General features: G+C 61.8%; 1 protein-coding gene across 3 annotated transcripts in view; it reads right to left on the bottom strand.

The window, feature by feature from the left end:
* GRID1 (glutamate ionotropic receptor delta type subunit 1) overlaps window positions 1-24,345 on the bottom strand; it is a 638,733-nt gene that overhangs the window by 507,991 nt on the left and 106,397 nt on the right. The gene's annotated exons all lie outside the window — the stretch shown is intronic.

The raw sequence follows: 24,345 nt of genomic DNA, 5'->3' as shown, positions 1-24,345 counted from the left end.
AAAAAAAAAAAAAAAAGAGAGAGAGAAACCCCAGGTCTTCTGGCCAAGTCCACTTGATTCATATCATAAAATACTGGGCCAAACCCCAGAAGAAGCAGGTGCTTCCAGAAGCCCAGCATTACTCAAAACCCAGCTGGTAATCACAAAGGCAAATGCAGGAGGTGGAGGAGGAGCTCAGGGGCACGGCCGGCCGGGGGCTACGGGGCTCATGGCCCCGCCCGTGGTCAGCAGTCAGCTGGGATCCGCGAGGGGCGCCCCTTTGGGCCGCCCACTTACGTCCTCTGGGGACATCAGACATCAATTCATAGAAAGATGCACCTCCCGACACCGCAACCCATTGCACCAGTTTCGAAGCAAACATTTATTAATAATGCGTATGCGACGGAGGAATGTGGGAAAGCAGATGCAATTTCAAAACACAGCCCGCGCGTGTCAGCAGGCCATCTGCCGCACACGGCAGACTTTTGAACAACTTTGACAATGCGGTTCTTTCGGTTGAGAGCCTTTGGGTTTATGTAACGTCTCAGACAGGGCTGAGGGAAGGAGAGCGGGAGCCAGGGACACCGGCCCAAGGAGAGGGCGGTGGGGGCCTGGGAAGGAGAGCAGGCTTCCGGACACCGACGCTCGGCTGCTCCCTGGGCACGCTCACGAGTGGGCAGGATGATGACCCAGGTGCCCGCGGTTCTCCCTGCTGGGCCCTCGACCCCCATGCACCATGCACGGGGGCAGGTGTGCTGCAGTGACAGTCCCCGGGCCACCCCAGGAGTCGCGCAGCCACCCAAACGCTCTGACCTCCCATCCAAGCTTCACGCGGCGTTCCTCCTAAAGAGATGCAGCTATGTCATGCTCCTGCTGTCCTCGGACAGGCACGGGCATTGCCTTGCCCTTCTGTGGCTCCCGGGGGCCTCGGGACACAGTCAAACCCCCGAGGGCCGTCTTGCAGGCTCCATGCTCTTCACATGCCCCCCCCCATTGTGCTCAGGCCAACGGCCCACCTTTCAGCCCCCGGGACCCACCACGTTTTCTGTTGCCTCTTGAACCTTCGCACTCAGTCCTCAAGATGCAGACTCCACATCCTCAGGCTGGCTAGGGGCCCCCGTCACCCCGCACTTCCCCATCCCAGCACGATGCAGAGGCCACGAACTCAGGGGGCGACAGGTTGTGCCTTCCCCAAACACACGGCACTCAGCAAAGACCGGGGCAAGGCTACAGTGAGCCTTAACATTTTCATCATGGAGCCTCTGCTCCATAATTCCATCTCGGGCACCTATCCCAATTATGGGAATGGCTTGAGATCCCCAAATATTCAGAGGATACTTATCCAGACTCCCGAAATAGCGTTCACAGTCTAAATGATGCAAATAGGCGAGTGGTTACGAAAACCGCTGTTTGTTGACAGCACGTGAGGCCTTTAAAATTACTTACAAAGACGTTACGATCACATGGGAAAGTGCTTATCCTAAAAAAGTCACATGAAAATAATACAAAACTGTATGCATTTTATTATGTCAATTAAATACAACACACACGCAAGAAAAGCCGGAAGGAAATACTGCAAAATGCTAAAAAGCGACCACATTTTACAAGAGGCCTGAACTGAGTTTTCCTTCCTTTCTGTATCTTGCCAAAATTTCAAGTCGTGAACAGATAATTCTTTCAGAAGGGGAAAATAATCTTCCAATAATGGGTAAGTTGTGAGGCTACGTGGGAGGAGGGACGATCCTGTGAGAATTTTTCCTGTGCCAAACCCTGTTGAGTACTTCGTGTATCTTACTCTCACGACACCTGTTGGAGCGGGTGTCACTGCGTCCATTTTCCAGATAACCCAGTCGTGAGACCAAACAACCGATAAGGACGGGGCTGAACGGAGATGCCAGCTACTCTAAAAAACACTGAGAGGCAGCTAAGTGACAACAGCAGGGCACGAAATTATATGCTCGCCAGGATTGCAACTAAAAAGCGCGTTTATGGAAAAGGCAGGAGAAATCACCGAAAGGCAAGAAAAAAAACCCAAAGTGCTGTGATGCTGAGTGGATTTCTCTTTATTCTCTGGTACATGCTTTCTTCGATGCCAATACCCCGAATTTCTACCTCTGAGAAGTAACCGTACAAAATAACCTGCACATTGCTAGGATGTCAAGCTGCCCACACACGCTGCCCTCCGGCTCTCCGTCGCCCACCCTCAAACTCCCTCCTGCGTCATCACCTGACCTCCGACGGCAAACCCTCTGCCCGCCCCGTATACAAGCGTTCTTTTTTTTAAAGATTGTATGTATTTATTCATGAGAGACACAGAGAGAAAGGCAGAGACACAGGCGGAGGAAGGAGCAGGCTCCCTGCAGGGAGCCCGACTCAGGACTCGATCCTGGGACCCTGGGGTCACTCCCTGGACCGAAAGCAGACGCTCAACTGCTGAGCCACCCAGATGCCCCACATACGTAGGTTCTGAAGTTGAACCTCTCTGAGCCTCAGTTAACCCATAAGGGCATGCATCCCGCTGCCCACTGCAGCCTGGCCTCTTCCCTCCTGCAAGCTTCCTACATAGACTCAGGACCCACCCCCCTTGCGATGTGCAAACCCCTGCCCTGTGGGTTGGGGAAAGCAAAGACCAAGAGGACACCAAGCCCCAACTTTGAGGAGTTTGACTCCACCAAGACAGACCCACGCATCAGCCCATGAGGAGGGAGAGACCAAGCTCCTTGGGCCTGGACAGCAGGGACAGCGGAGCCTCAAGGAACGAGGATTCACACCAGCAGATGAAGGAGAGCAGCGTGAGAGGGGCCAGCGCGACAAAGACCCAGGGCCAGGCAGCAGAAACCCTCTGGGAGGCACTGCCTGGCTGGTCACCCGCCCAGTCCTGCTGGCAGCCAGGGACACCACCTTGTCGGCGGGGTCCAGGCCCACGGGGGCAGGAGCACAGGCCCTAGAGCCTCACCAAACACAGCTCTGGTTCAGGCTCATTTGGCCAGCGGTCTGCGACCACAGGCCTGTCTCCTTCCTGAGCCCGTGTCCCACGAAGTGAGGTTCCGAATCCTTCCCTAGGAGAGCTCGGTGAGCACCGACCTAGGACACGGCCCTGTGAACCCCGCTGAGCGCCCGAAAACAGTTCCATAGGAGCCGGTCTCCTGCCCTGCTCCTCGGGCACCCCCCCCCACCCCCGCCATCCCACACGAGCCATGCCCAGGAGCCCAAGACAGCAGAACGGCCTCACCCCTGGCATGGCAGCCCTCCCCAGGGAGGTGGGCAGCGTGGCCTGCCCGGGACAGCCACCTGCAGCACCACGCAAGCCACTTGGCCGCCAGGCTGGGGGACGGGGCGGGCCATCGAGGCTAGAAGCTTCTGGCAGGCACTAATGGAGAGGCCCAATGTGAGTCAATTTGCACTCCACGGTGAATGGCCTGCTAATTGGGGCACAGTTGAAATGATGGGTATTTAGAGGCTCCTAACATAAAAATAATGTGATCAAAATACATCAGATCAAAGCCAATCAGCTATTAGCTTAATGAAGGTTGTGCGCTTATCCCCGGGACAGGACGTTCTACGACTCACACCTGCGCCGCACACACTCACGCTGAACCCCAGCGCCAGGGTGCCCTGGCCGGAGCCTCGGTCAGGCCCTGCCGCACACACCCGTGCCGAGTGCTGGCCCTCGCTGGGCCTCCGACGCACAGGACGACGGCACCTACTCCACGGAGCCCGGGACCGTGAAAGGTGTCGGGCATGTGGAGCCACCCCACGCAGGGGGGTGCAGAGGCCACCCGGGTTACTGCCTCTCCTGCTTTGTGGAGACTGCTCTGCAGCTCATGACAAGAGAGCAGCCTCTGCTATCATTCTTTGCCTCCAATACCATGTGGCCATAAAACAGATCTGGGTCCTGACTGCAACCACGCGGGCTTGATGGCTCGACCCTGCGCGGCTCATCAGCGGGAAACGAGCAGCCCAGGTGGATGCAACCATCAGCTTCGAGCCCCAGCCTGACCGTGGGGGCCGGGAGAGTGGAGGGTGTCTGCAAAGGTCACCGCGCGGCCCACTGGCTTCCCGGGACTTGGAGAAAGAGGGCACTCAGAGCTCAAGCCGGGACCCAAACCAGAGGGCCTACAAGCTCTGCCGGCAGCCCCAGGCAGCCCCACAAATTCCCGCCGCTGTGCCCCGGGGATGCCAGCATCCCGCTGACCCAGGCCTTCCCGGACACGAGCCCCCCAGGGCAGGACGTGCAGGTGTAGGACCGTGGGATTTCTGCAAGCCTCGTCCCACCTGAGCCTTCTGACCTCCTGGTGAGGAAACTGAAGCACGGAGAGGGCTGGGGCCACACAGCCGCAGAGCGACGACAAAGGGCCCACCAGAGGCAGACCAGCAGGAGCCTCTAGAGCCAGGCCCAGCAGACAGAGCCCGCAGGATCCTGCAGCCCGTGCTGCCCAGCACGTTCCTGGGGAGAAACTCGTAGGGCGGGCCCCAGGGAGGGAGCTGGGGGGACAAGGCCTCTCCCTCCCGATAGTAAACCCCTGGCTGGTGCCTGCAGATGACGCTGTTGGTAAGAGAGGCAGCCTCGGGCACTGAAGTCACTCCAGGCACCACCCCTGTTTCATGCCCAGGCTTCTCCAACCCCATGGAGGTTCCTGGAAAATTCTCAGACCAAGGTGGGCGGGAGGGGGAAGCAGCCGCCCCAGAAGGCTTGAGCTGGAAGAGACACACAACTCCTGGGGCCACCACCCACCAACGCTGTTGGCACAGCTACCCCAGTCCCTCCACCAGGGCCCCTGGCGCCTCCACGCCTGCTCCTCCCGGAAGACCCGGCGCTCCCGGCATAGGCAGGGTCCACCCGTGGGGGCCCTGCTGTTCTGAGGACCGGATCCCTCCACCCCGTGGCCTCCGGGTGGCCCCTTCAAGAACCACTTGTGTTGCAGGGGGACAAGGCTAACGAGGGCACTGCACCTGGTAGAAGGAGGTGCCCGGCAAGGCCTGGCAAGACTCTGCTTATCTCAGCAGGCAACAGAAGGGGGAGCCAGGCTCTGGGCAGCCGGGGGCTCCACCCTGCCCTCCAGAGGGCACAGGCTCCCACTCCAAAGGGGTCCCCAGGCCACCCCAGGGGCCCCCGCACCTCTGCCTGCCCCGGAATTGGGGCTCCCGGGGACAACCCATTATCGGGATCATCGTAACAGCCAGGAGCCCTCCCCCTCCCCGAGCCGCCCTCATTATCCGTGCCCTTCCTTCTCCTCCTTTAAGCTGGCACCGGCTTTATTAATATTTGAATTCTAATGGCTAATACTTTAAATTAAGGTAGCATTTATAAATACTTTATAGTCCATGAATAATTGACCAAATTTAGTATTGTCATAACTCATAGTAAATTATTGATCCACGGAGAATAAATATTTTTTCATGTTTTATTAAGACACGTAAAAGGTAAACAAACCCATGAAATGAGGGGGAAAGGGTGGCGGGTGCTGGAGCCCTGGTCCCAGACCAGCGACCCCGTCCTCCAGACCCTCTGCATGCACGCCACCGCCAGGTCCTCGAGGTTTTCTCTCCAGCTTTCCTCTCCCACCGTGGCTTCAGCCACTAGGACGTCCCCGTGGGACCCCGTACATCCGACTCCTCCACCTGCCGCCTTCCGTTCCAGGAGCCACGGCCGAGTGGCCTTCCTGAAGCCTCGAGCAGCGTGCTTCCCCGTGAGGACTGCGCCCTACTGCCTTTAAAGTCACCATCACCCCAGCGACACCTGCAAAGCCCCGGGTGGCCCAGACCCACCCCTCGGAGCCCCAGCCCAGCTCCCCCGAGCTCCCCCTGCTCTGGCTCCCCACCACCCTGCCCTGCCTGCACCCGCTGCCTGGCTCCCCTCGCCCGCGGTTTTGTGGGTCACCGTCGCTCCCACCGACAACCTTGCACGACCTCCATCTCCCCATTACTGTGCCCACCCACCACCCACCGACGTCCACGTCCCTGGCCTGTGGATGCGGCTGCTACGGCCCCGAGGGTCTCCGACCTGTGAGCGCAGGTGCAGCAGCACGGGGGGCCTCTCACCGTTGAGGCCTGCCTGGCACCCAGCGCAGCCCAGGGGGCACCGACCCCTTGGCACCGTAGGCCCCCCGCCGTCCGCACCCCCTCCGTGACCAAACTCCCGAGCCTGTGGAGCCCCCCCCGGGCCCATGTCCTCCCTGGGGGCAGCCTCAGTCCACAGCGCGGAGGACAGTTTCCGAGAACCACCCCAACCTGCCCTGCTAAGGACAGTGGCACCAAGAGGCTCTAGGGCGGGGGGGGGCGGGATAGGGCGCAGGGGTGGGGGAGCGTGGACTAGGGTACAGGGGGAGGGTGCCAGCTAGGGTATGGAGGGGGCATGGGATAGGGTGCAGGGGGAGGATGCAGGCTGGGGGAGGATATGTGGGATGGGGGGGTCCTGCGGGATAGGGTGCCAGAAGGGGGGGGGCATGGGATAGAGTGGGCGGGAGGGGGCATGGGCTAGGGCGCTGGGGGGGCCCTGAGGTCGTCGGCAGGGCCTCAGGCCCCCAGCACCCTCGCGCTGGGAGCTCCCACGCCCTCCAGCCTCATGTCAGCCCCCCGGAGCCCCCCAAGGAGCAGGGACAAGGGCCCCGCTGGTCATGGGACCTCAGCCCGACACAAGCGGGCAGCAGGTGCAAGCAGGAGGCATGGAGCCCGGTGGGAGGGTGGAGGAGAGCCGGCGGTGCCAGGCCGATCTCCGGGGCCTCATCCTCATGCCAGTTAATGAATCAAACCCGACTCCCCACTCCCACAGACTGGAAACAAGGGGAACACTGGGTGGGACCTGCCGGCGTACTTATAGGCCTCCAGCTCCTCGTTCATGGCTCTCACGGCTCTGCCAGTGGGGGCCAGGCTCTGGCCGATGCACACGAGGCCCACACTGTAGAAGCTAAACCAGGATGGTGACAAGTCCCAGGAGACTCGAACCTCGAAAGCAGCCAAGCACCCAGGGTCCTCCTGCTGCTCTCGCCGCGGCCCCAGCCCAGACGGCTCTTGGCCGCTCGCCCACCTGCCTCTGAAGGGCTCCTGCACCTGCCACACCCGTCAGCCTCCTGGCCTCTCAGCCTCCAGCATTTCTCTCCCCAACTCACCCTGCGGACCAAAGTTCCACAGCTGAGCATGGCCCCAAAAGACGGGCCGTGCTCCCCACCGCCTGGGAGTCCAGGTCCAGCCTGTGGGAGCCCCCAGGACCCCCCAACTCCACCCCAGCGTGGCCCCCAGTACTGTGCAGCATGCTCATGCCACCATGCCCCCCCAATCTCTAACTTTGCACGTGTCGATTCCTCTTTCTTGAGGCCTTTCCTCCACACTGTGCCCTTCAAACTCCTCCCCTTCCTCCAAGACTCATCACAGATGCTTCTTTCCCCGCAGAACCTTCCTTGACTTCCCCTCGCTTAGGAAGATTAATCATCCCTTTCCCCAGAGGTCGGAAGTACTTTATCCTTTCTATCAAGTATGTATTATTTGACTTCCTGCTTCATTCCTCAGGTCCCAAGGAAAGCTTCCAGGCTTTCTGGAGGCCCGGGCTCAGGGCCCGATACGGAGATGCCCGGAGGACGTTCACGGCAGGAAGGAGCAAGGGAATGCACAGATGCATGGGGACTGGCTGAAGCAGCTGGAAACGTCCATGCTACCAGGGGAACGAGGCACCCAGAGAATCCGTGGGCGGGATGCACGTCAGGAACCAGGCAACGACAAAGCGTGCCTCACCCTATAAGCAGCATAGGAAGAACTAGGATCTTGGGCTCTGGAGCCTCCAGACTTGGCTCAGAATCCAGTCCCAGCGTGGATGAGCCAGGGGACACTCATTTCCTCTAATTCCGCCCAAGAGGGAGGGACTGCTTAGAGGTGGGAAAAGGAGAGTGAGAACTGTGAAGAAAGGAACGGTGCCATCCCACAGCCGGCGAGGCAAGGGAGACAGCCAGCCCCGAGGAGCACGGGTTCCCCAGGACAGCTCAGGCCCGAGCCCAGCTGGCAGCCTGGCTCAGAGAAGACAGCAGCAGAGGCCATCTGGGGAGCTCGGTGTCCCGGGGACATGGGGCGTCCCTGCGTGGCTACAGCTGGGCCAGGCATGGATACCCCAAGGTATCCAAAGTGCTTCCAGCTCTAGAGACAGGGTGAAAAGCAGGGAAGGGCCATGGCAGGGTTGGGCTGAGGACACAGCCCCTCTGCCGCTCCGGATCACAGAAGGGAACACGGAGCCTGTCTGCATCTCAGCAGGTGCCCTGTGGGGCCCGGCCCATCCGCCTAAGACTGAACCCACGGTTCCCCTGGGAAGGGAGCATCGCTCCCCACACCCGACAGGAGCAGGGACCCAGGGTTAGGGTGTTGCCCAAAGTCACAGAGGAGCTGGGGTTCACACCCCGAGCTGCCTCTGACCCCCAAGTTAAACGCGGGGGCCCAGGAGACAGGCAGGGCCCTCAGCAAGTCCCTTCACCTGGCTGAGCCGCAGGCCCCACCTGCAGGGCCCTCTGGAGGATGGAATGAGCCAGATGCCAAGGCTGGACACAGGCCAACAGGCCGGACCCCAGGGCCTGACCTCGGCCCTCCCCACACCCCCCCGGCTGCCAAGGCCAGTTCCTTGGTGCCTCTCCCCTCCCCACACCTGCATTTGTCTTCCCAAAGCAGAGGCCATCCCGTCGCCAGGGCTGCCTGGCCCGAGTGCTCCTGGCAGGCCCAGCACAGGCCTCTCGGACGGAGAACCGAGGCTCGCTGAGGCTCCCTTCCCATCTCCACCTATGGCTGACTTTTTGAGCTCTCTCTGCCTCTGTCTCTCTCTCCGTTGTTGCTTCTCACTTTCTGAGTGTTGGTCCTCTCTCAGGGTGCACGCCTGTGCATGCATCTCTGCCCCGCCAGCCTATGCCCTCTACCCCCAATAGGACTGACTGGCCCAGAGGGACGGAGCCCCACGTCTAGGCCTTGACTCCCAATCTCCTCCCTGGCTTTGGAAGCTGATTCATGGACGCCTGCCGGCTAGGCCCTCAGCTCCCCATGCCCTCCGACCACTGGGATCAGCATAGCAGGAGGAAGCATCACCTCTCAGCCAGCACCCCTTCCAGGACGCCTGCGGGGGAGCCACAGAAATGTCCCCAACCTGCCAAGCTCCAGCGCGGAGCTCCAGCTCCAAGACCTTGCACTCACCCTGGAGCCTGGCCTCCCAGCAGGCTTCCAGGTAGCCACCTCCAGGCTCTGAGGCCCGAAGCAGGGGTCCCGGAGGCTCCGCCGTGTCAGGCCCATATCTCTGTCACGTGCATTCTCCTGCTAGACACTCAGCCTTGCGGCCCAGTTCACGCGCCTCTCCCTCTCGGGAGGACTTCTCCACCCAGGGCCCCGGGGCCCGCGTGTCCCTCTCCTCATCGTCACACTCCCTGCGTGGAGCAGTCCAAGCAGGCTGCTGTCTCACACGTGCCGGCCCCGACCCACAGCTGACTGCGAACGGAGCAGCAGGGGGAAGCGGCCCCACAAATTCCTGACCTGCATCTTACAGATGAACTTCATTCCATTCAGCCCATTTCCCATTTCTCGGCCCAGAGGCGGCAATCGCAAAGCCCAAGCCCTATCCTGTCCCTTGGCGTCCAGGAGCCCAGGCCCGTCTCCTTTCAGAACATCCACATACTTAGGTTTTAAAGTAGGAGGACAAAGGAGGAACGGGTCACAGCACCCACGTTACACTCAAGACATGAAAATAAAGCCTCTGGCACAAAATACATCTTGAATCAATTCTACGATGCTAATTCCTGCCCCTTGGGAAGTGTCTGCTCACTCATTCATCATCCATTCACTTATCAGGTGCTCAGCACCCTCCCGTGCAGCACACGCTGGTGCAGAGGACATGCAATGACAGAGGGGAAGGCTGCCGCCCAGCCCCCCAGGGGCCGAAACCCAAGGAAACGCAGCGCCCTTGCTGGCTCAGAAGCTGCACCCGCTGCCCCCTGGGAAGATGGCACATTCCAGAGCTCCACTGCCCAGACCCAATCCCTGCTCTCTGCCTTCGGCTGTGAGCGGCTCTGGGCAAGTTGCTCCCTCTCCTTGTCCCACCGCAGAAACGGCCTCACAGTCCTTTCAAATCAAATCAGTGCATCCGACCAGCAGAAGCAAAGGAGCACACGAAACCCACAGCGCCTATAACTCACAGGATAAGAACTAGACTCAGGTGAGTCAGAACCCAGAAAGCACCCCAGCCCCCACCGGTAAACACGACCGGCTGGGCATCTGCACAGGAGGGAGCTAGGACCAGAGAAGAAAGCAGCCCAAGCAGGTGCAAAACGGGGCTGAGGGCGAGTGCCGAAGGCCACCGTGGGCCACCACCCCCACCCTGCAGGGGTCCAGGGGCGGGTCTGCTGGCCGGAGGCACGGGCAGCTCCCCCGAGCATCTACCTGCCGAGGCCTGCAGCTGCCTCTCTCACAGCCCCCAAGGCCCTGCGTGGCTCTGTGTTGTTCCCTCATTACCACCCCAGCAGCCACCACAATACCAGCCTCCAAAACTCAAGAGTCGGAGCCACTCTTACAGGATGCATCCGGAGGAGGCAGTGGCCTCTGCTCCCAGCAGCCACCACCTGACGGCCCCTCAGGAAGGGCTGGTGGGGGCGCTGGCTCAGCCCCCGCAGGCAGCCTTCCCAGCTGGACCACCCTGCATGCCAAGGGAATGGAGGCAAAGCCTCAGGATGCAGGCCACAGGCCACGGCCCACGCCGCCCTGGCCACTGAGGCCGGGCCTGCTGAGCCCAGCCAGGAGATGTGCAAGCCAGAGCCCAGCTGGCCCAGGGACATTAGCCATCGGCTCCCAGGTGCTTCAGAGCAGACGGGGAGAGACATCAGAAATCTCCTGCAGCCAGCAGGGATGAGAGGGGATCCTTGCCAGTGATAATGAAAAATTTCACAGTAGCAGATGCTTGGAGAAAATTGAAAAACAATACCACAAAATTCACAAATCAGAAACTTCAGAAAACCCTGATCAGCGGGGCTGCTTTCCCCTTGGCACCTCTCCAGCCCTGAGAAAACCAACTAGGAACCAAGTCTCCCTACTAGGCAGTCAAACTGCCTCCCAGAACCCACACAAACCCCTCCAAGCACCCACTCTGCACCCAGCCAGGGCCCAGGCCGGGAACGCAGAGAGGATGTGGATCGGGCCCCAGGTCCTAGGAGCACCACCTGGAGAGGGAACCGGATCACGGGCCGGGAGTCCAGGGAGGGATATCAGGCAAGAGGGGCACGGGTGTGTCGTCACGCGGCCCCAGGTGGCAAGGGGGCTTCACAGGGCGCAGAGCAGCCAAGACTGGGACAGAGCGCAGATACCAGGGGGACCAAGAGAGAGAAGAACGAGGCTAGTGGCATGGCGGGAGCCAAGACGTGCACACGATGGCACCTGTGGATCCGCCAGGAGGGGGCCGCTCTTGCTGGGGCAGAAACACAAGGGAGAGGAGTGCAGGGCAGAGGTCCTGTCCACTCAGCTGAGGGGCTCTGTTTCCATCCCATGAGGAAGCCTTGGGGGGCCCCTGAGCACAGGTGAGGCTCCGCCTATGCCCTGGCAGGACCGGGGCCAAGGAGGGCAGGGGCAGGAGGCAGTGAGGACAGCCAGGGCTACTGCAGATGGGAGCAAGCAGGCGGGCAACCCAGAGGCCCGAGGCCCCCCACCACAGAGCCAGCAGGATAGCGGTGAAACACCTGTCACCTGGTGGCACATCTCCCCTTACAGGCCATCGCCTGGCATGTCCCACGGCCCTAGAAGGGTATCACCGTCCCCCCCGCACACAGAGGGGACAGCTGGGGTTTGGCGACGTGAGGTCTCTCGCCAGGTATGACCCACCCCCCAGCTAGTATGAGACCAAGAACCCAGGCCTCCCATGAGCCACAGGCTGCCCACCCCAAGCCTGGGCTGAGGACCCAAGGGGCAGGGCAGGATGGGAGCTGGTGCCTTCCAGCCCTGCAGGGAGTGAGGCCAGCCCTTCAGCTGCAGTCAGCACCTGCAATGCCCCCTGAGGCTCCTGCCCCTGGGAAGGGACAGAGGAGGAGTTGGGAAAGGCAAGGTGGGCCCGTCCGCCACCTCTACCCCTAATGGAAACCCATGGGCGCCCATGCGAACCCGAGGAACAGACACCGGCTGGCCTGGCAGCCAGCGGGAGAGCGCCGCAGCGCAAGAGAGCTGGCCTTGCCACACGGTGTGCAGGAGGTCAAGGGAGAGCCACATGCAGGCTCATTGCTCCCAGTGACCACGTCTGATGGGGACACACGGGCAGAGCTGCATCATAGGCCCTCCAAGTCAGAGTGGGCGCAGAGGGCCACAAGCCTTCCCCTGGGGCCCAGCCCGAGGGGAGCAGGAGGTGGCAGTGCCAGGGGTACACGTGCAGGACAGCACCTCGCTGGGGGGGGGGGGGCACATGTGAGGCTGTGTATGGGGCAAGCTCAGGGGTCCCCAGGTGTGCTCCCGTGGGCCAGAAACGAGCCTGGGACACGTGTCCCCACACTGCAGGCCTGCTTCTGGGGGGCGCTGCGGCACGTCAGGCCCAGGCGGGAGGCTCTGACATAGCCGAGCAGTGCCCTCCATCCCCAGGCAGCCCGACACAACATGATGCTCATGGTGCCATGCACTCCCTTGAGGCCTTTTCTTGCCACGAACCAGGCTCCACCCAGATGGCTAGGCCTAGAAGGCTCCACAGGCTGACGGGAAGCCCAGCTCCAGCCCTGGCCTGGCCAGGGAAGACAGTGTCCCTGTCCTCTGCCCCGACACCTTTGCTGGAGAGAGACAGGGAGACACAGAGGGTGGGAGGACGCAGCCACCCCCACACCAGAAGAGGAATGGGGCTCTGCAGGGTCCAGCTTGGTCCCTGCAAATCCCTACCCAGCAAACACACCTGCACCCACATGGCCCCATGTGCACCAGAGGCTGCTCTGTGCCAAGGAGCTCCCATGTGATGCAGGCAGCCCCACACCCCAGACAGCTGAGCCTCCCCAGGGTTTGGCAAGGATGATTCCAGGTGGATGTGGAGATACCTGAATGCCATGACCTGCCCTGGAAGGGCAGTCCAGCTAGGCCCTTTGGGCAAGTGCCCACACAAGTGGGCAGACCCCCAGCCAGGCCTGAGTCTGCTCTCCTAGATGTGAGGTGGCATGGGAGCAAGTGACAATCACATGCTGTGTCTCATCACAGAGGTATGGTGATACTGTGTGCAAAACGGGTCAAGGGAAAGACCTAACTTACTGAGCAAACTACTCTGCTCATGGCAGCGTCCCTCACTGATCTCATTTGTTTTGCCTGATTATTCTGAGGTAAGGATGATTGTCATCATTTTTCCAATGAGGACACTGAGGCTCAGACAGCCAAGTCACCTGCCCAAGGTCACACAGCAAAAGACAATGGAGCCTAAGTTCAAACTCAAGTTAGGTCTGACACTGCTGATCCTGCTATTCCCATTCTCCCAAGTGGTACAGGTGAAGACCAAGAGCCAACACATGAAGACCAAGAGCCAGCAGGTGAAGACCAAGAGCCAACACCTAAAGAGCAAGGACCAGCAGGTAAAGACCAAGGACCAGCAGGTGAAGACCAAGAGCCAACACGTGAAGACCAAGGACCAGCAGGTGAAGACCAAGAGCCAACACATGAAGACCAAGAGCCAGCAGGTGAAGACCAAGAGCCAACACGTGAAGACCAAAGACCAGCAGGTAAAGACCAAGGGCCAACACGTGAAGACCAAGGGCCACAGGTGAAGACCAAGGACCAGCAGGTGAAGACTAACAGCCAGCAAGTGAAGACCAAAAGCCAACACATGAAGACCAAGAGCCAACACGTGAAGACCAAGGGCTGGCAAGACTGATATTCAAAGTCACCTACAAAAATGAAAGAAGAAAAACCTTCCTGCTGTCATCCCAGGCACAGGTCTCCACTAACTGGGCTCCATCTTCCCCACTTCCCACCTCCTACTGAATCCCCAGAATTCCCACCCTCTTAAGCACCCCCAACACTCCCAACATAGACAAACAAATCTACTTCCTGCATCTATTTAAACCAGCTGAGGGAGACTAAGCATCAGCACCTATCTGGGCAGAGCCTTACCAAAGAGGGACACCACTCCCCACCCCAGCAGCCCACACTCTCACACCATTATCAGGAAGATGATCCCTAAACCTCAGAGCCTAGAAATGCGCAGACACCAAGGAGGTGTGGGCACTGGGTGCTGCAGCTATCGAGGCCACGGTTGGATCCATGGCCACCCTGCCCTCCCAGCATGGTGGCTTCTGCTCTGACACGGCCACACAGAGGCTGGCCGTGACACACAAATAGGTCAGACACAGTCCACTCCTCCCAAAGATCCCACCTCCACGCTGCAACTCCCCCCCTATACATCCACCATGCCCCAGGGGCCCTGACCTCACCTGGGGAGACAACCAGCAGACTTCTACTATGCACATACTCGACACAGCCGTCCAGAGCACTAGCCATTGTCACACTAACACCCCAGCTCCCCGTTGTCGTCCCCCAAAGCTCTGCTCAAGCACACCCTCCGGGAAGTCTTCTGGGACCCTCACACCTTCCCCCACACACACGTAGTTCAGCTCAGCCCAGCACCTGTCACTCTGAATGATCGCCCTCTGCCTCTGCCACCAAACTGTCCAGGCCACTGCAGGATCCCCAGGGTGCAGGCACCCGGGGAACGTTACGGGAGGGGTGAACAAAACTGCTGAGTCAGATCAAGCGGAGGTGCTGAGGGCAGGTTACACACCCGCGATCAATTCTGCAGAGCAGCGGTGTGAAGCGGTGGGGAGGTGGGCAGTGCCACTTCCCCGTCCCTCCTGCAGCGCCAGCGGGTGAGCCAGACATGCCCAGAGACCTGGCCAAGGCCCCAGGTAAGCCGCACGTCCAAGCTCCAAGCTCCACTCGCGCCTGCATCTCTGCGGCCGAGACAGCAGCCAGGGAGGCCGCCCAGAGCAAGCACAACACCTGTTAGCCCGAAATGGTGGACCTGTTGCATGGTTCTAGAAGGAGGTAACCCCAAGGAGGGGCCATACAAGGCTGAGCAGATTCATATCAGAAGAGGACGGCGTTACCCCTCAGCAGTTTGCACCCTCCTTCGAAGCACACGCGTGTGCAGGGAGCAGGGCTGAGCACGGGTGGTGGCCCGGAGCCCGCAGGCCCTGCAGGGGCCCGAGGAGGCCCTGTCCTGGCACGCAAGGCCGCGCCTGCCCTGAAGCAAGGACACCGAGGTCGAGGCGCCCTCAGTCATCAGGGAGACACAGAATAACGTGCTAGGAATCCGTTTTCGTGGCATGGCTGTCCCACAGCTCTGAGCAACAGGCCCGCTTGTAAAATTCAAAACCGGCCCCGACCCGAGGTAGTTGGACGTGAAGTATCCACGGACTGCGAACGTTCCTGACACACAGGTAAGCCTTCAGCAAGCGAACCTGCGTGGGGTGCCCCGAGCACAGACCACGGCGACCTCAGGGCCATGCGTGAGCCAGGGTCAGGCTGGGCGTGCTCGTGGGGTCATGGCCCTGCTGCAGACCGGGGGGGGGGGGTCGCTGGGCTGGGGGGGCACACGGACCGGGGGGGTGGTGCCAGGCTGGGGGGGGGCACATGGAGAAGCCTGGGGAACAGGGACAGGGGATCACAGATGTCACCCCAAGGCATCCCAGACACTCCCAGGGCTGGACACCTGGAGGGGTCACTCTGCTCCTCCTGGCCACCGCACACACCCATCCAGTACACCTCATGCCACATACACCCACACGCACACACTCACCTGCCAAACTCGAGCCAGAGCTACCGGAGCACCCCCAGCACACCCTCCCCCCTCTAGCCCCAACATCCAGGCCCCCCCACCAGAAGCAGCTGGGGAGCAGCATAAGCAGAGACCGAGCCAACCTCGCCTGCCCACAGTCGCCCTGGTGCAGGCAGCCAGCACCCTGCTTAGGAAACAGCTCCTGATGTCACCGAGAGAGACCAGCTCGGAGAACCAGAGAACCTTGCCCTCTCCCTGGTTGACCCGCCCCCACCCTCCCCACCTGGCCCGTGGCTGCAGGGCCCTCAGCTCGGCCTCTCCTGGTTCTCCTGGGGCAACGGCCCCAACACTCACGGAACTGCCAGGGGAACGCGGGCACCTCCCGGACAGGCCTCCCCGGCAGCCACGGGCCTGAGTGTGACCTCAGCGGGTCCTCCTTCCGGGGGAGGGGTGGGGGACAGAAATGACAGGAGGCACCCTGAACCCAGGGGGAGCCATGGTCACGGAAGGGACGTCACAGGTCAGTGGCCCCATCCACAAGGGGGCCCTTCTGGGGCAGAGGGTAGGCCTGGCACCGACACCCACAGTGCAGCTAGACGGCAGCCGGGCGCAGCCTGACCGGGGGAGGGACAGGGCCCAGCACCGGGTGGGGAGCTGGACTCTAAGCAAGGCTCACAGCCCTTCCGTCGTCTTCCTGCCCCTCTGGCTCCCTCCTCCCTGAGCGGGCTCCCTAAAACCCCTGCTTCAGGCCTCAAGGGCTCCCACCCAGCCCTCCGCCGCTGTCCTCAACGCCTGCCCCCCCATGCTGCGCCACATGGGGGACTCCCTCCTCCGCACCCTGACCCACATCCTGCCCATGGAGTCCCTGCTTGGTCCCAGGACATGGCTCAGGGCAGCTCCATCCTCACAGGGCCTCGGGGCACTGCCGCCACCACTAGACACTGTGAGCCCCCAGGTGGCCCAGGAATTGGGTTCCCAGCACATGGCAAACCGGTGAACACGGGGGGGGGGGGGGGGGGGGGGGGTGTGGCTGGACCAGAGGGTGGACAGGTGGGCGGGCAGTCGGGCAGGTAATAGGGAAGGGCACTGCAGGGGACGTGTGACCTTGCTCCGGCCTTGGCCCCCACCCCACCCCACCCCACCACAGAGCACAAAGGCACTTAGAAGGATTAAGCCTCCTTGATACAATTGCAGCGGCTGCAAATAGCTCAGAGGCCTGCAGACGCCGCCTCCCAGCAATCAGCCTCAATCAACGCCCACCTGTCCCCTCCGCCCACTAATGCCGCCTGACACCCCGCCAGGAACCGCGAGGCAGCCAGGTGTCGGCCCCATTGGAGGGCAAAGGGGCTGGAGCGCCAGCTGAGGCCCGAGCAGTCACCCCCCTGGGTCCCCGATGCAGGAGCTGCAGAGCTTAGAGACCTCAGGAGACCCTACCCGTCCCCCAGGGGCCTGGGCGCCTTGGTAAACAAGCACCTGGCCCCATGCCCCGGCCCCTCTCCTCTCAATCCCCGACACTGTCCATGGCTCTAAAGAGCCAGGACCCCCAGGAGGGCTTCCAGGGGCGTCAGGTGTTGGAATACGGAGCCTCTTCAAACCCAGAAAGTAACAACGGCATCTCGGTAAGGATGCGAGGGAGTGAGGCAGAGGGCGGCCTGCCCAAGGGTGCCGCGGGAGGGTGGGCGGTGGGGACGTGACCCTCACCGCCGTGGGGAGGGGCTGCTGTGGTGGGGGGGGGGCCTCGGCACCTCCCACGGGCAGAGCATACGACCCCGGAGGGGGCCCCTGGATCTCCCATGGGCCATCCACACCTGTCCCAGCCCCCGGCCACCGGGGCTCTCCAGCCATACGCCCTCCCTGCCTCCCGTGCTGACCCCGTTGCTCAGCAGCAAAAGGCCAGGCCCCCCTCCCCGGGCAGAAGGGCGGCCCCCAAAACACCAGGGAGCGTGCAGGGTTCTGAGTCGGGACGAGAGTCAGGCTGCCACGTTCACGAGCCGTGCGATCCTGGGCAAGACACGCGACCTCTGTGCCCAGCATCCCCGGCAGCAAACGGGCTGAGTACAGTCCCCGACCTGCAACGACGGACTGAACCTTTCCCTAATTCCACGCTGGTGAGAAAGGACAGGCGTTCGATAGCAACCCCACCCTGAACCGTGGGCTCTGCCCAGGCCAGCAGCATGTGGCTGGACAGCCCTCCCGGCACAGGCCTGGGCTCCGGGTCAGCCCCGTGCTCGCGGGGTCCGTGCCCACACACCGAGACCACTCGGGTCCCCTTCCCGCCACCCTTCAGTCACTTGCAGGAGACCCTCAGCGCTTCTCATAAACAGGCTGTGAGCGGCTCCGGGGCGGCTCAGTGGGTCGAGGGAGTGTCTGACTCTGGGTTCAGCTCAGGTCAGGACCTCAGGACGGGGGATGGAGCGCAGCAGGGGTGTGATGGAGGGTCTCTCCCGCTCCCTCTGCCCCCACCTGCGCCCATGCTCCTGTGCGCGTGCTCGCTCGCTCGCACTCTCTCTAATAAACAAACCTATAAAAACGCACTAGGCTTCAGGTCAGACGACGTGGGCCCACTGCAGCCTCATGTAAGTGCTCGTGCATGTTTAGGGCCGGCTGGGCCGAGCTATGGTGCTCTGAGATCAGTGTGCTAAGTGCACTGTCAGCTCACAGTGGGTTTGTCGAGGCGCGACATGCTGTAGCCGGGGGTCTGTAGGACCAAGGGCTAGGCACAGAGCCGGGCCCTCAGACACACCCCCCCACACACAGCTCAGCTACAACCCACACAAGCAGGGGCACCTCCAGGAGCAGGTGCTCCCACCCCCCATCCCCTGGAAGCCCAACTCCCGAGCAGGTGCATTAGACCTGGCACCGCGCGAGTCACAACCATGCAAACGTCTCAGGCCTCTGCCCGGCGCTGCTTCGGGTCATGGGGGCCCCGGGGAGACCCCCAGTCGTCCTCAGGCCCCGCCCATTGCCCAGCCCCTGTATCTCCAGGAAGGCTGCCTAAGCCAGTGCCGGCCCAGGCCCCTGCCTCCCTCTCACCTCCCACCCCCAGCCCCCTAGCCCCCCAGCTCCCTGCGGCCCCCCCAGTGCCCTCCGGCCCCCCTTCCCACACCCCTGGCCCCGAGCCCCCATGCCCTGCAGCCCCCAGGGCCCCCAGGCCTCTGTCCCAGCTCCAGCCATGTCCTCTGCGTGCACACTGCCCCACGCTCAGGGCACCCTCCCAACATCTGACCACCCTGGACTCCCCATCGCAGGCCCCATGGCTGTTTGTCAACTGAAAAAGTGTCTGTCGGTAAGTTATGGAGCTACACCGTCCGGGCATCCGGAGCTCCCGGGGCCTGGGTACTGGAAGACACTCCCTGTCTCTGCCTCAGCCGTCCTCCCGACCTCCCATCCTCCCCATCTGCCCATCTGCCTGTCCTCTCCAACCTCCCATCCTCCTCGTCCTCTCCGTCCTCCCCCTCCTCCACATCCTCCTGTCCTCTTCCTCCTCCCCGTCCTCCTCATCCTCCCATCCTCTCTGTCCACCCATCCTCTCCATCCTCCCGACCTCCCCCTCCTCCCATCCTCTTTGTCCTCCCATCCTCTCTGTCCCGTCCACACCCCCACCCTTCGCACAGCCCAATGTGTCTGGGAAGCCGGCTGCAGACTCTGCCCACCCTGGCCCTAGAGTTCCTGCCCCTCCCGGAGCCTCTGCCCACCTCAGCAGCCCTGCGGGATATTGAGGGCGACCACGTCCGTCTCACAGACGCTCGGCCACACCACAGATGCCACTGCAAGGGCAGCAGACAGAGCTCCTGTGGCCGCTCCCATCCATTCTGGGGGTCACCCTCCTCGCCAGCCCAGAGCACACACGCAGGCCCCCATCTGTGCCCTGAACCCCCTTACCTTCCCAGAGCGTGATTCTGCGCGCCCGGTGACCTCAGGCTGCAGAACTCTACCCCGGACACCGTAAACTCCTACTCATGCCTCAGGAACGCGCTCAGCTGCCTCCTCCTCCAGGAAGCCTTCCCTGGTTTCTCCCGGGTCCCCCTCTGCATCCCAGAACTGCCTCCCTTCCCTGGTCTTGGAGCTCCTGCAGGCACAGGGCCACATCCAAGCCATGGCTTCCTCTTCTGTGCGGGGCTGGCAGGAAGGAGCCTTGGCAGATGGCTCCTTCCACGGACGGGCTCTGGACTGATGCACACTCACCCTGCCCGCCTGCGGACAGGGATGGGCCCCAGGCAGCCATGCATCTGCCCACGCTGCCCCCCAGGCTCCCAGAGACCTTCCTGAGGACCCAGCCTGTCATCTCCGGCTCTCCCAAGGTGTCCAAGCACAACCCTGGTTCAAGCAAACCTGGAGACCCGGGGCGTGGCCAGGGACAGAAGAAACGCCGCCTGTCCGGCCTGGCTTCCAGGAGGGGCTGGGGAGACAGTTTTGCAAAGCGCAGGAGTCTATGATCAATCCAAAATTCCCAGCGGCAACAGTGGGTGAGCGGAAACTCCACAGTTTGCCTGAGGATCTGGCGAGAGTATGGCCCGGGGAGGGTGGCGAGGGTCTGGGGCTGGCTCCCGACCTCTGCGTGCTCAGGGCGCAGCCCCTCTGCTGGGAATTGAGGACAGTCGTCTGCACCCAGGTCGGGGGGTACAGCCCTGGTGACCCCTGAACCACAGCCCCCCCCAAGCCTGTGCCAGTCCCACCCCGTGCACCCCTGAGCCTCAGCAGGCATGGCTCCCACCACCCGCCCGGGACCCACCTGGGCCTGTATCACCCGCAGGGTCCAAGCTGTGCCCCCCGGAAGCTGGCTCTCGGGGTCTCTCTGTCCTCCATCCTCCCGCCTGACAAGTGGCAGGAATGACCCTTCCAACCCTCCCAACTCTGTCCCAAAAGCATATTCGCGATACGCCCGGGAGGCTCCGTCAGTTAAGCGTCCGACTCTTGGTCTCGGCTCAGGTCATGGTCTCAGGGTCCCAGGAAACAGCCCGGCACTGGGCGCTGTGAGGCATCTGCTTGGGGCTCTCTCTCACCCCCTCCTCCTCTCAAATAATTAAAAAAAAAAACAAAAACAAGGATATTTGCTCCCGTCAGGAGGTGGTAGATGGGGAGTGCTGCTGTAAAGCCCCCCCGGGGTCACCAGCAGCCCGTGCTGACCCAGCACCTGTTCTGTGTGGTCCATTTACTCCACAGCAACACTGCCAGCGTGACCTGCACTGCCCGTCTGCGTCCCCACGGGAGCGGGCGCTCCAGGGCCTCTGGGACCACGACTCCACAGCCCCCCTGCGCCTGCACTGATGGCTCCTCTCCCTCCGGGGATCAGGGTGCCCTGTTCTCACTGCACCTGGAGGGCGGGGGGGGGGGGGGGGGGGGGGGAGGTGAGGAAAGCGAGGAGGAGGTCGTGGGGGCCCCGAATCCTCAGTCTCCTGCAGAATGCCAGGTCCAGCGGGCCACAGGGTAACAGAGGAGCCATCCCACTGGGGCCACGCAAAGGCAGAAGCCGTCCTGCAGACCCCATAAAGCTGCTCCTTTAGGAACGGGCACAGCGAGGATCGTCCAGCTGGCGGCGGCCGGTGTCTCTCAGAGCCTTGGTCTTGCGTCCCTGTGATGGGGACAGAGCTCAGCGATGCTTTACGAGCCCAGAGGGCGCACAGTGGCCCACTAGGTCAAGGTGGGGCTTGCTCTGCGTCCCGCCCAGCCCACGGCCACCGCCACCAGTGGCCACAGCAGGCCAGAGAGGCCTTGGTGAAGGGAAGGAGGAGCGCCCACTTGGCTTCTTCTCAAAGAATAAAGAGTGCTCGGCGGGGCTCAGAGTGAGGCTTCCTCGCAGGGTGCTAACCATTTATATCTTCTCACCATCCATCTTCCTCATGGTCTCCTTTGCAGGGAGGGGAAGTCTATAAATATTTTTTTTTTAAGAAACAACTGAATTTTGATGAACTCGGCGAAGGGAGTGCTTTGCATATGAATGGAAACTGATTAGCCCACACTTTTTCCCACCGCAGAGTGGTCTCCGGCTTCAAGCTTCCCAGAGACTTAAAAAGTTGAAGCAGCCACATTTCTGTGGCTCCTCTAATAAAAAAATCATGCGGCATTTATTATTAATGCTCGGCTCTGATAAATACCCTCATCTAAAATTCCTCACTTGCAGGAACCCTTCGGTATCGTTTCTCAGGACGCCCAGGGGTAGCGCTCTGGCCACAGCTCACAGGGCCTCGGAGCCTGCGGGGGGCCAGGGCGGCACTCAGACCGGAAATGTAGCCCCTCGGAGGGGGCTTGGCTCTGCTGCCACAACCCCGGCCAGGCCCCGCGGCGGCAAAGACAGTCAGGCCAACACCCACGGGGGACGGCCGGGAAGCAAGGTGCGGGTCCCTACAATCTGGAGATGTCTGCTGACTGTGCCTGTCGTCCCCAAAATCACAGTGCAGGGCGGGGCAGCGGTCCTCCCCGGGCGGTGCCCCCGCTCCCGCCTGCCTCAAGTGTAGCGACCCCTTCTCCAGTGCCCTGTCCTCCCCTGCGGGAGCCACCTTGCCCAGCTGACCGCCCCACTCCGCACCCGGGGCAGCTCTCACCCGGGGACCGACGGCCATGGTAGTAGACACAGGGCCCCTCCTTCCCTCCCCCCCAGCGGGGACAACCCTGTGGCCCCCACACAGGGTCACGCTTACATGACACCAGACCCCGGCTCAGCTCTTTGACCTTCTCTGACCTGCTTCATCCAGTAAACTGCACCCCCCAAGCCCTGTCCCAGGTTCTGCTCCTCGGGAGCCACCCCAGCGCTCTGCAGGGCTAATCACTGAGGCCGGCGTCGCGGCGGGTCCTGCGCCCTCCCCCCTCCCTGGGTGGCGAGGCTGCCTCTGTGCACTAACCACTGTCCCCTCCCTCTGCTCCTGCAGGATCAGGGAAGGGAACCGCCCCCCCGGTTGCACATGCTCAGGTGCTTCTGCAGAGCTGCTGGCGGCCTTCTGCTTGGGGAGCCCTCCGTTCATCAGCCCGGCTCCGAGCACCCCTGAGCACAGTCTCCCTTCCCACAGCCCCGCCCCATCAGGATAAAGGGTGCCTTCATCACAGGCACCCCCAGAAAGACTAGTCCGGCGCTCGGGGCTGTCAAGCCGCCCCCCCCCCCCCCCCCCCCCGCCCCGCTTGCGCTCCCAGCTAAGTTACCCGACACTGGGCACAGCTCCCTGCACTGGAGAACGGGCCTCCTCCCCAGCGGGGCCGTAGGAGCAAAGCCAAGCAGAGGAATTGATTTTTCCAAAATCCCCAAGTGCATCCAGACGCACGGAGGTGCCTGAACCTGCAGCCTGCCCGCGCCTCGGTAACTAACGACTTATGAAGATGCGATGTGAAGCAATGGATTAAAATTTCATGCATTTTGCTTCAAAAATCTATAAAAACTAAGTTTCTTGGAAGAGAAAAAGAAAACCCTTTTCTCCAAGCAACGTGGAAAGCGAGCCGCGGCCTGAGCCCTCCCCTGGCTGGTATTTCGGCGTAAATCTTTAATTTCATTTGCTGCGCTGTCCTCTGACCCCAGCCGAAGTCCATAAATATTTAGGCGGCAAGCACCAGGCTTGTTTTCCACCTTGGAAAGCTAATGACAGGAACCGGGAGGGCAGGAAAACAGCCTCTGCGGTCCTGGGCCCTCCCGGAGGCCCCGGGAGCCACAGGCTACCTTAATGGACCTGCAGGTGCACTTGGCGCAGAGCCTCCCCCCCCCCCCTGCCCCCTCGGCAGCACCAGAGACACCTCAAGAGGAGGGAGGTGCGGCACAGACAGGACGGGGCATGACACACACGGGACGCCCTTGTGGAGACGACCGGCCCTGCGCAGGTTCCCCCAACACAGGCACACACCTCCTGAGAGTCTGGGCCTCCCGGAAGGCACGTCCCAACCCCACGCCCTTCCCAGCCACCTAACGCAACAGTGGCCTCACCCACCACCGCCAGCGCCGAGACCAGGCCTGTCTCGGCTCCTGCACAGGCTCGTCTCTCCGTCCCCACCGGGCACCAACGGCACGAGGCCAGCGCTCTGCGCCAGGTGAGCCCCAGCTGCAAGCTGCCTCGGCTCTTTGCAAACCGTCTTGTCGTCAGCAAGATTCGGTCTCTCTCAAGGTGCCACCAAAGTCACCCATACTGAGTGTGTGCTTCCTTGGGTCTTAGCCAGTGTGTGTAGTTGTGCCGACCCGGGTCGCCACCCCCCATCATCACCCCCAGAACACCCACCCCCACCCCCAGTTTGCAGCAGTCCTCGCTTCCAGCCCCCGTCCCAGGCAACCAGCACTCGGCCCTCTGTTCCACCAACAGCCTCTGCAAGAAAGATCCCAGAAACGGGACAGGAGGCAGCCACCGTCCTCTGGGCCCGGCTTTTTTTTTTTTTTCCACCTCGAGTAGTGCTTCCGGGGTTCGCGCACATGGCCGCGGGGCTCGGCGTTTCACTCCGCGTTACTGCCGGACAGAGTCCCGAGATGGAGACACGCGGACCGGCCCACTGCTCGCCGGCTGGCGGACACGGGAGCAGTTGTCGGGCTGGAGCAATCAGTGGTCCCATGCGGGGGAGCGCCCTGGTGCAGGTCTCCATGGGAGCGGCGGCTCCACAGCTCTCCTGTGACGTCCTCACAGTGGAGTTGCTGAAGAACGCGATTAAATGTATGCTTACCTTCTTTTAAA

The sequence above is a fragment of the Vulpes lagopus genome, chromosome 3 (assembly GCF_018345385.1).
Source record: "Vulpes lagopus strain Blue_001 chromosome 3, ASM1834538v1, whole genome shotgun sequence".
NCBI lineage: Eukaryota > Metazoa > Chordata > Mammalia > Carnivora > Canidae > Vulpes > Vulpes lagopus.
Note: the sequence above shows the minus strand (reverse complement) of the source record. Positions and strands in the feature narration are given on the sequence as shown.